General features: G+C 41.7%; 1 long non-coding RNA gene across 1 annotated transcript in view; it reads left to right on the top strand.

Annotated features, from left to right (window-relative positions):
• The first annotated feature begins 5,285 nt into the window (after window positions 1–5,285).
• Window positions 5,286–12,274, top strand: part of LOC140640844 (uncharacterized) — an 86,773-nt gene continuing 79,784 nt past the window's right edge. Inside the window, exon 1 of the long non-coding RNA XR_012037454.1 lies at window positions 5,286–5,482. This is a non-coding gene — a long non-coding RNA (uncharacterized lncRNA). The remainder of the gene's footprint in view (window positions 5,483–12,274) is intronic.

Raw genomic sequence — 12,274 nt, forward strand, 5'->3', positions numbered from 1 at the left:
TAGTATTTGTCTTTCTCTGACTGACTTATTTCACTTAGCATGATTATTCTCTAGCTCCATCTGTGTTATTGCAAATGGCAAGGTCTTATTCTTTTTTATGGCTGAATAATACTCCAATAATACTCTCACATCTTTTTGATCCAATCATTTATCGATAGACATTTAGGCTGCTGCCATATCTTGGGCTCTAATGTTAAACCTAGGGGGTGCGTATATCTTTTCTAGTTAGTGTTTTCTAGGTAAATACTCAGAAGTGGAATTGCTAGCATTGTATAGCAATTCTATTTTTATTTTATTTTTAAATTTTTATATATTTTTGGAGGTAATTCTATTTTTAGTTTTTAAAAAAGATTTTATATATTTATTTGAGAAGATGAGAGAGGGAAAGCAGAGAGGGAGAGGCAGACTCCCTGCTGGGCAGAGAGCCTGAGGTGGGACTTGATCCCAGGACCTTGGGATCATGACCTGAGTTGAAATCAAGAGTTGGCCACTTAACTAACTGAGTCGCCAAAGCGCTCCAGGAATTTTTAAAAATGAAATTATGTTGCATGTTGTAAATTTTCTTTTCCACCACCCTTCCCATCCTCTTACCCCTTCAGTCTTCTGTAAAGTGTGTATTGCTCACAATGAAGTTGGTTTTCCTTGTTTGGGAAACCTTTCATTGATGAAAAGTTAAGGGTGATATGATGGTGGGCACACGAGCCAAGACTGCTCATGGAAAATCAGATACATTTTTATACTCAAGGAAACCAGTCATTTAAACTAACCCTGATTAAAAGATATGTCAGAGATGAGGCAAAATTGGCTTTGAACTATGGCATTGGCTCTATTAGATTCTAGTAAGTATCCATTATTAGAACCCTCCAGAATATTCTTAATTTATCTAAAATTTGCAGAGGAGATTTAATAGGCCGAGTAGTCCCTCAAAGATATCAGGTCTTAACCCCTGGAAACTGTAAATGTTACCTTATACAGAAAGTATCTTTATTGATATGATTAAATTAAGGATCTGGAGATAGAGAGGTTATCCTGGATTATCCAGGAGGGGCCTAAATGTCATTGGATGTATCTGTATAAGATGGAAGCAGAGAGAGCACACAAACACAGAACAGAAAGCCATATGAAGACAAGGCAGAGAGATATTTGAAGATGCTGGCTTTGAAGATTGGAGAGACAAGGTCAAGAGCCAAGGAAAGCCCACAGCTACCATAAGCTGAAACTAGCAAGGAATGGATTCTCCCCTATAGCCTCTAGAAACAGAGAGTCCCACTGATGCCATGATTTTGGCTCAGTGCTACTGATTTCAGACTTTTGGCCTCCAGAACGTGTGAGAAGAAATTTCCATTATTGTAAGCCACTGAGTATGTGGTAACTGTCACTGAAGTCAGACCTTGCTATGTTAATGATCAGCCTAACTTTAGTGATTCTGGACAATCTTTTACATATCAGTGAGCACACAACTCAAAGTGGTATCACTGATGTTGATTATGAAGATTCAAACAGACTATCCCATCAATATGGAACTTGAGCAGATTGCCAGATGGCTTAGTTCAGTGATGAGTTTTAGAACTGGTGTTAGTTGTGGTGTTTCCCTTGTGAAACCCAACCAAATTGTATGAAGGATATGATGGGAAAAGAGGAATAAGGACCTACTGGAGAAGAACCTGAAGCTACACTACTCAGCTCTTTGATACTCAAGAAAGTATAGGAGCAATCCAACAACTCCATTGTATATTAAGTAATACATGACTTATTTTGGGCAGAGGGTTTGCACAATTTTTGGAAGGAAGAGGCATAATTACCAATCACAGCCTACACTAGGATGGATGCTTACACTGTAGTCAGATTCCATCCAGCTCAGAACCACTTATACAACAATGCCCTGGAGTGTATCAGGCATGCTTCTGGGCATGGGGGATACAAGATGGGCAACATATGGTTTGGTCTTTAGAAAATTAAGAGAGTCCCATAGTAAGCCAATGTTTATTTAGTTCTGAAATCATGATTAAGGTGAACTAACACATGAGGTCAAAACTACCTTTGAGAATTCCCAAGGGAAGGCACCATGTTTGTCGTCAATGTATCATCTCTCAATTCAACCACACTTTTTAAAAAAAAGGTTTATTCATGAGACACACAGAGAGGCAGAAACAGAGAAAGAGGGAGAACCAGGCTCCCTATGATACCACTTTGAGTTGTGTGCTCACTCGATCCTAGGACCCCGGGATCATGACCTGAACCAAAGGCAAACACCCAACCACTGAGCCACGCAGGTGCCCCTGCCGTACATTTTTTTTCCAGCATTGAATCAGACAATTATTTCTTTAGTTAAGTACTTGATGAAACATTTGGTTTATATTTGGGACCATATCATAAAAGAATGATTTTTAACACTAGGGGCATACCTGGTGAGACTCGGACTGGAAGAAGAGCATAACATGTCCCATGTTCTCTTTACTTCTAGGATATTCCTGAATGATGGGTGAGATTTCTCTGCCATATGTAAATTGTGATCTATCTTTCTACACTTTGCCAAGTGTGTCTAGTTAATCTCAATTAAGTGCTCTGTGATGGGATGACACTTTTTGCCTTTTTATTTGTTCACCCATTCACATTTACTAACAGCTAGTAGGGCTGGGTAATAGCAGGTATTGCTGAGTAAGTGATTTGTGCCTGTAAGGAAGTTACTGTCTAGTGGGGAGATAAATGTGCATGTTTTGGTATGTGACATATTTGAGAGTAAGCGTTGCCAACAGAGTTCAGAGATTACGTCTGGTGATGTAGGAAAGACTTTATGGGGGCAGGTAGTATTTTAGTTGGCTCTCACCTGCAGGGTAGGAGCTGAAGATGTGAGGAAACGTGAAAAATTATTTTCTAGATGGAGGTGAAGTGTGAGTGGGGTACAGAATGCAGGTAAGCTTCAGGCTTGCTTGGGAAATAGTTGTTTTTTTTTTTTTTTTTTTTTTTTTTTTTTTTTTTTTTTTTAAGAGAGGGAGAGGGACGAGAGGTAGAAGAAGGAGAGGGGGAGAGAGAAAGAATCCCAAGCAGGTTCCACACTCAGCATGGAGCCTGACATGAGGGGCTTCAGCTCATGACCCTGGGATCACAACCTGAGCCGAAACCAAGAGTCAGATGCTTAACTGACTGAGCCAGCCAGGCACCCCAGGAAGTAGCATTTTTAAGAGAGAAAGAAACAACCGCTTCTAATTGAGGATGAATAAAGGGATAAGGTTTGCCTGGAACTAATGAATGGGAGAAGATATATAAAACAGTGGTTCTCAAGATGTCAAACAACAGAGCAATGAAGAAGAATAGTCCTTGAGAGATGGGAGACCAGTGAGATGGTCCCTACCATCGTCCCAGATGACTGCTCAGAGAGTTTCCAGCTGAAAGGCAGAGAGAGGTACTCAGGCTGAGCCTAGTGTTCTTCCTATGCTGAGAAGATGGAGCTATGGGTTCCGGGTAGTGAAAAGGGGTAGATGACTCAGGGAAGAGTACGAAAGATAAATATACACAGAGGAACACTGGGGCTCTGCGCACATTACCCCTGGCATACAGGAGAGCGCTGACCACACATGGGCATAAGGGAACCGTCCCGGCTGGGGCAGAAGTGCCTTAACAGACCAGAGGGAACAATGCTAGATGCTCACATTTGGCCAGGGAGAATGCTACCTTTCCTTATAGCCCTACTTTTCTTTCTTTTTTTTTTTTTTAGCAGGCTCCACCATCAGTGTGGAGCCCAATGTGGGGCTTGAATTTATCACTCTGAGATCAAGACCTCAGCTGAGATCAAGAGATAGATGCTTAACTGACTAAGCCACCCAGGTGCCCCAAAGCCTTACTTGAAAGTCTCATAAATTATGGGGTTTTGGGTTGAATACTGAGAAGGATGGTGCCCCCAACATGGAACAAAATCAACTTTAAGCCACATGTTGCTCTGGTTTTGCCAAACAAAGCTTAAATCTAAGATCCATAAGAATCACAGTGCTGCCTAGAAACTTAACTGGATCCCAGAATAAAGCTCACACTTATTTGCGGAAATACACGTGTTTAGCATTACCAAAAAGGTAAACCAGGCATTCTGTCCTCTGTGCTGCCAGATGCATCTCCTCCTTCTTTGTTCTCCATCTATCCCAGAATGTTCTAGCTTCCAGATGCTGTGGCTTGATGCAGCTAAGCCCCAGGGTGATGCAAATGACTTACTTTTGGGAATGATGGGGTAGACCAGTTCTGTGGTCAACACACTTTGTGGTTAATGAAAGGGCCTAGCATTCTCTTCATCTGTTCCCGGCTTCTGCTGCCCTGCAGAATTTTGTAAGTCGGCCCGCAGAGGTGGTGTGCTCTGACGGCACTCTGGAACAGGAACATTTAGTGATTTATTGGTACCGGGGGTGGAGGATGCTCTAATAGAGCATTCTTATTTCCTTTTATTATTCCAACTTCACAAGCATGTAGCCCATCTGTCTTCACAAGGAAAACTTAATGTAGAAGCCGGAACAATTATGAAGTAATGAAGATCTTGTAAAACAGCTATGGATAAGGCACAGGAGAGGTGCGCTGGCAAAACTGGAAGGGATACGAAGCTGCAGGGCTGGCAGATGTGGGCTCTTCTGTCCTAAGGATGCTGCTTAGCTAATTTACATACTTGTTGGCAATTCATTTTGAAAATATTGTGGGAGAGAGAGCAGTCTGAGATATTTTTAAGTCGAATGGTTCTTGGCGGGTTGGTTCTAATAAATGGAACTGTACTGACTCTGGAGATATGTGAACAGGTGCTAAAATAGAAAGGAGGAGGAGAAGGAGGAGGACGAGGACGAGGAGGATGAGGAGGACAAGGAGGAGAGGAGAGGGGAGGGGAGAGAGAGAGAGAGAGGGAGAGAGAGAGAGAGTAGTAGGAAGAGTGGTGAGAGCACAGGTAACTGGTTAGTCCAGCCTGGCTCTAGAGTCTTTGCCTGGCCATTTATTAGTTGTGGGAATGTGGCCACTATATTTAATGTTGCTAAGCCTTGGTTTCCTCTACCTGTAAAATGAAGACTTAGCATCTATCTCAAAGTACCCTTGTAGAGAGTCAAATACCCCACCCCCCATCATATGAGCCTTTTTAATAAGTTTTATCTAATAACTCTTAAAGGAGAAATCATACCAGCCCACATTAATTGATATTTTGGGATGCCATCATAATACTAGAAAAAAAAAAAAAAAAGGGCTTCACATTGTGTCTCATGTCATTTTGTTGATACCACTCTATTAGAATTCTCTTAGAATCTGGCTTTGTTACAGTTGCCATGAAAAACAAGCCAGAAAGGGTAAACCTGGTGGAAATGCTTTTCTGAAATCTCTGTTGCTTTGCTTTAGAACGTTCATCTCAGCAGGCATCCTGTTGCTGAGTAGAGCAGGTGTATGGCCCGTGTTGGAGGCTAGCAGAGGTCCAGATCCTCTGGAGTGCTTCTCAGGGCTTGTCATTCAAGAGAAATACTGGCATGTGAGTAAGATGGTGCTTCATCATAGGTGCTTGGTTGATTTTCAACTATGAGTGTAACCCAGATTAGCACAATGGGGAAGTGATCACATTAGACTCCCTTCCTTCCTTTCTCCCTCCCTCCCTCCCTCCTTCCCTCCCTCCCTCCCTCCCTCCCTCCCTCCCTCCCTCCCTCCCTCCCTCCCTCCCTCCCTCCCTTCCTTCCTTCCTTCCTTCCTTCCTTCCTTCCTTCCTTCCTTCCTTCCTTCCTTCCTGATTTTATTTATTTGAGAAAAAGAAAGAGCACAAGCAGGGGGAGGGTCAGAGGGAGAGAGAGAAGCAGACTTCTCACTGAGCAGGGAATCCCAAAGACCCTGGGATCCTGACCTGAGCGGAAGGCAGATACTTAACTGACTGAGCCACCCAGGTGCCCCCCATCACATGATATTTCTACCGAACAAATGAACCTGTATTGCTGCTCTTACAAAGAACCAGAGTCTACACTCTTAGGAGAGAGAACTGAACCAAGGCACAAACCAGATGATTTGACGCAGGGGGTGGTAGACATTAGTTTTTTTTTTTTTTTTTTTTAGACATTTTTTTTTTAGACATTATTTAGATTAGTTTTAAATGACCTGTGGCCTGGATATAGGCCAACTAGATTCAGTTGCATCTCAGTATGATGTTTGGAAGCCAGTGTAAAACTAAAAATCAGGCCAATGAATGATTTGCCGTTCCTGGTTATACTTCCTTTCTTGTTTATTATGAAATAACATATCTAGAAATTGAGAGAAGGGGATCCTTTTACCTTTCCAGATCTGTAATTAAAAAAGGTTCCAAGGTGCTCATCTTTGAATGGAATCTGAAGTGACTACTCAGGACCTCCAGAACTTTGGAGGTGCCTCCAGAACTTTGCTATGGCCTGAAGAGACTTCTGGAAGAGCAATGCAGCTATCTGTGAACTTAGAAAGGTTGGCTTCTGAGAACGGAAAAGGATGATATGGTTATAAATTGCTAATGAAAGATTTATAACTTCTGGAAGTGGAGGAAAAACATGATTTATTGTGCCAAGAACCAAAAATGGGAAGTATTCACAAGGGAGGCAAATTAGCAGACCTAAGTCTGAGGTCAAGAGTCTTGGGGGTACATGAACCAGGGTAAAAGGGGACTTCAGGAAGAGGCCTAGGCAGAAACAGGACAGGTTTGGCCACATGTGGGGTTAGTCAACTGTCTAGTGATGGCTTTGTCATGGAGAAGCAGGCAGGATAGTAAGTCAATGGGGGTAAGACCCCCCTAGAGATGAGAGATACGGGGATCGGAGAGGTTTTGAGAGAGCAGCACCATATAGCAGAGCAGATGTCACTAAAATAAATAGCTGTTCTGAACAGAGGCTATTCATTCCCTGGGGCCCTACAGTGCTTCCTGTTGGTGATGGGGCCTCTGGGCTCTTGGGTGTTAACTGTGGCCAGGGGACGGGTCAGGACCCATGGAAGAGCTTCACCTCTTAATAGGACAGAGGACAGGGCTGAGTTTTCACCATCGCTGAGCATTCTGGAGTTTGTAAATGGTCCCTCCTTGGAACCTGGGCTATGGTCTAAGATTTCAGGGTTTGCTTTTATGTATTTACATCTAACTTGAAATTGGCTGGCCATTATTTAGATCTGGATTTTGGTGTTTGCAGGGAGGACTGGAAAGTTCATGTTTTTGTTTTGAGTGATGACTTCTATTCTACTTTGCTTAGTATTATTTAGGACCATCACCAATTTTGGTCCACAGATGTTTCTTCTTATTTTTTCTTATGGCTGTTATTGATTTTTTAAAAAAGTCTTATCTTTTTCTCTTTTCTAATTTCTAGACATTTTAGATATGAGACAAAGTAGGTGCCATTTTGATCTAACCTGGCTTAGCTACTTAATTTATTTTTAAATTTGGGGACACCTGGGTGGCTCAGTTGGTTGAGCATCTGACTTTTTTATGTTTTAATTTTTTTCTCTATTTACATTCAATTTACTTAACATATACTGTATTGCTAGTTTCAGAGGTAGAATTCAGTGATTCATCAGTTGCATATAATACCCAGTGCTCATTACATCACATGCGCTCCTTAATGCCCATCCCCCAGCCACCTCCTCTCCAGCAACCCTTTGTTTGTTTCGTAGAGTTCAACGTCTCTTATGGTTTACTTCCTTCTCCATTTTCATATTTTTTAATTTTTCTTTCCCTTCCCCTATGCTTATCTGTTTTGTTTCTTAAGTTCCACATGAGTGAAATCATATGGTATTTGTCTTTGACTGACTTATTTCACTTAGCATAATACCCTCTAGTTCCATCCATGTCATTGCAAATGGCAAAATTTCATTCTTTTTGATGGGTAATATATATATATATATATATATATATATATATATATATATATATCATCTTCTTTATCCATGCATCTCTTGATGGACATCTGGGCTCTTTCCATAGTTTGGCAATTGTGGACATTGCAAACATCTGATTCTTCAACTCAGCTCAGGTCTTGATGTCAGGGTTGTGAGTTCAAGCCCCATGTTGGGCTCCAGGCTGGGTGTGGAGTTTACTTAAATTTTTAAAAATTTGTAAGTACATTCAAACAGGAAAAGTATAGAGATAGTACAAAGAATTTTATTACACCCTTTGCCCAGATTCACCTCTTGTTAACATTTTAGGCCATTTTGATCTATCTGTTTTGTCATTTGTTCTGTCTATCTTTATTCTATCTATCTATCTATCTATCTATCTATCTATCTATCTATCATCTATCTATCTATCATCTATCTATCATCTAATTTTGGAACCAATTGAAAGCTGTGTAGAGTATAATTGTTTATCCCTAAGTACCTTACTGTAGATTTCCTAAGAATGAAACTATTATATTTTCACAGTACAGGGATCAATCTCAGTTGATTTCACAGTGATCCAAAACTTTTACCTAATCTCCCTTCTCACAATGCAATTTTGCCAAAAAGGCCTTTTGTATATTTCTGTGCATATGCATGTACCTTCCCCCTGTCTTACAAGGTCCAGTTTAGGACAAAGTAATGCATTTAATTATCTGATCTTTTTAGGATTCCCCAATCTGGAACAGTTCCTCAGTCTTTATTTTTCTTTTACGACATTGAAATGTTGAAGAATGCCAGCCCCTTTCAAAGCAGAACATTCTGCATGGAGGGTTTGTGTATGTTTTGCCATGGTTAGTTTTGGGTTATGCACTGACACCACCTCCCGCCTCCTGCCCCACCTCCTTCAGAATATTACAAAAGTGATATCATGTCCTTCTCAGGGTATGTCATCCAGAGACACGCAGTCTCCACTTCCTCTCATTTATGGTGGTTTTGATCAGTATTGCCTGATTTCTCCACTGTCTAGATACTATTATTTGCCCTGGATCCTCATAAGCAATCTGTGGTGAGACATTTTCAGACCATGCACGTACCCTGCTCTTCACCAAAGTTGACTCCCTATACACCCTCTGGAAATAGCTACAGAAAAACAAACAGTGACAATACCAAGGATCCATAGCAACTATAATTCTCATACATCACTGTGGGAGTGTTTTTGTTTTTGTTTTTGTTTTTAACTGTGGGAGTGTTATAATGGTGTAAATCCCTTTGCCGAATTTCTGGAAGTTTTTTTAGAAAACTTCCACGTGCCCTACAATTTTGCTCTGTTATTTGTCCAAAAGAAATTAAAGGATATGTCCATACCAAGACTTGTGCACAAATAGACATGGTGGCCTTGTTCATAATAGGCCCAAACTGGAAACAGCTCAAATGTCCATCAACAGGTGAGCACATATACAAATTGTGGCATATCCACACCGTGGAATATGATTCAGCCATAAAAAGGGACAACATTCTTTTTATTTTATTTATTTTTTATTTATTTATGATAGTCACAGAGAGACAGAGAGAGAGAGAGAGAGAGGCAGAGGCATAGGCAGAGGGAGAAGCAGGCTCCATGCACCGGGAGCCCGACGTGGGATTCAATCCTGGGTCTCCAGGATCACGCCCTGGGCCAAAGGCAGGCGCTAAACCGCTGCGCCACCCAGGGATCCCTGGATAACATTCTGATGTGTGCAACAGAATGTATGAATGTCAACAGCCAGGGACCTGAATGTGTTCCATGAAAGAAGCCGGGGACCAAAGAATGTTGTACTGTATGATTCCAGTTATGTGAAATTCTAGACAAGGGAAACTAATATCTAGTGAGAGGAAGCACATTGCTGCTGGCCTGAGGCCAGGAATGTGGGGGGTGTTGATTGCAAAGGGGCACATGGGAATTTTTAAGGTGATGGAAAATATTTTAATCTTGATCTTAGTGATGGCTACAGAGGTGTGTAAATTTGTTGCAACTCCTCAAACTCTAACCAATGATGGATGCATTTTATTGTGTGCAAATTTTTCCTTGTAACATTGGCAACTTCCTTCCTAGGTTTAGCATCCATTTGTGATTCTGCCCTGACTGATCTTTATTGTGATGGTTACAAAATAATGATTTGTTCACTCCAACATTCTCTCCATGTTTACCACACAGTCCTTGGCATTCTTCTGCAAGTAAGGGTCCACCCTCCTGCCACATCATTCTTTTTTTTTTTTTTTTTTAAAGATTTTATTTATTTATTCATGAGAGGAGAGAGAGAGAGAGGCAGAGACACAGGCAGAGGAAGAAGCAGGCTCCATGCAGGGAGCCTTATGTGGGACTCGATCCCAGGACTCCAGGATCATGCCCTGGGCTGAAGGCAGGCGCTAAACCGCTGAGCCACCCAGGGATCCCCCTGCCACATCATTCTTGCCTTGTTTGTTATCATGATAGACTCACTGAGTCCCATTTCCCCACCAAAGGCTTGTAATTTATTAATGCCTTTAATTATTTCGGCACTTAAAATTGTCTTGGATTTGTCTCATATTTGGCTCGAGGTAGCCCTTTCCTAGAGGCCGATGCCTGTGTCCTTGTGACATGCCCCGTCCTTACCCAGAAAGCAACTGTTGGCCCATCGGAGCCCTGTTGGCCACTCTGCTTCTCAGGAAGGCAGCTGCCTCTGTGGGGTGTGTGCGTGTGAGTATGGGCATCTGTGAGTATGGGCATCCTTGTGTGTGTGTGTGTGTGTGTGTGTGTGTGTGATTTAGGAAGGAGATGCAGAGTGAGCTGGAAATGGAGGTGGGATCTCGGGCAGCAGGCTTTGGAGTTCTATTTCCATGTAAAGTAGGGCAAGGGAGGAATCGGCACATCTCTTTTTCTTGAGTTACCATTTATAATTTCACAGGCTTCTATATACCATTAGCAAGGCAGCTTCCCCAAGGGTGTATGAGTGCTGAGATGTGCTTCCTAGATTTTCTTCTTGTGACTGGAAATACCCATTGATGAGTCCCATCTATGGCACCACTGTTGCTTAGTCAGAGTCCAGTGAGCTGTGGTGTGGCTGGGAGGTCCTTCTAGAGCTCAGTAAGGCACAGATGGCCTCTCCACACATTTGTAGTGCATCTGTCATCCCAGAGAGACAACAGTTGACTTCTATATTGGGAAATAGATGAAACCCTCATGCTTGAGTCATTTAATCCTGAACTGAAAGAACCCAGGAGAATATACACAGGAAACGTGGACAGGAGATGGGAGACCTTCTCCAGCTTTAACTGGTCTTATTGAATAAAGAGAAAGCAGGGATGCCCATTAAGTGATTGGAATGGCTGTCTCGGCTCGTGTTTCCTGTAGTGAAATCAAATTTACAGAATGGAAACTCCATTATTGTGTTTTCTTTGACTCATCTGGCGGACGCATTTTACACATTATAATGGAAAACTCATCATGGTGATGCTAATTGTTCTCTCTTTCTCTTCTCATTTTACTCGTCTTATTTTTCATTTTGCAGTCAGTGGACTTTATTGGTTTTGCAAAAAGGAAACAAACTTGATAAGAAATTCAGGTCATAAAAGAAAAACAGAATCACTCAAAAGGCTCATTCAGAAAGAATGTACTTAATATTTGGTGAACCCTATGCCATAGGGGTTTTGATTTGGAAAAATGAAGACATACATGTATATGCATGTCCGTATGTATGTGCATGACATGTGTGATGTTGTGTTTGCACATATATGAGTGTATGCCTGTGCATGTGTACATATGTGTGTGTGTGTGCACATGTGTATTTGTAAAAATGAGTGTTTGGAACCAGAATCCCTAATTCTTCCATACATTGAAAATGCCTTTTTATGCAAGAGGAAGTCTTAAGTCAAACTTTCTTTCCCTTGGAAGTTTGTGAACGTCACTAGCAATAATCTGATTGTTTTTTGCTCTATAGGACTTGCTTTATAGGTGTAAATGTTTATGCAATTTTTTTTAGGTGCTTGAAACCTAAAAATTTCTTTGATACATGTATCAGAATCAATCATTCACTCTTGGGCAGCCTGGGTGGCTCAGTGGTTTAGCACCACCTTCAGCCCAGGGCATGATCCTGGAGACCTGGGATCGAGTCCCATGTCAGAAGCCAGCTTCTCCCTCTGCCTGTGTCTCTGCCTCTCTCTCTCTCTCTCTGTGTGTCTCAAATAAATAAATAAATAAATAAATAAATAAATAAATAAAATCTTAAAAAAAATCATTCACTCTTTTTCATAGCACCTGGTATAGCTTTTTGAGTTGTACATTCAAACATTTCATGGGTGTGCCTGGGACGCTCAGTCAGTTAAGCGTCTGCTCAGGTCAGGATCCTAGGGTCCTGAGATCGAGCCCCACGTTAGGCTCCCTGCTCAGTGGGGAGTTTGCTTCTCCCTCTGCCTCTCCCTCCACTCATGCATGTGC

Source organism: Canis lupus, chromosome 10 (genome assembly GCF_048164855.1).
Source record: "Canis lupus baileyi chromosome 10, mCanLup2.hap1, whole genome shotgun sequence".
In the NCBI taxonomy this organism is placed as follows: Eukaryota; Metazoa; Chordata; class Mammalia; order Carnivora; family Canidae; genus Canis; species Canis lupus.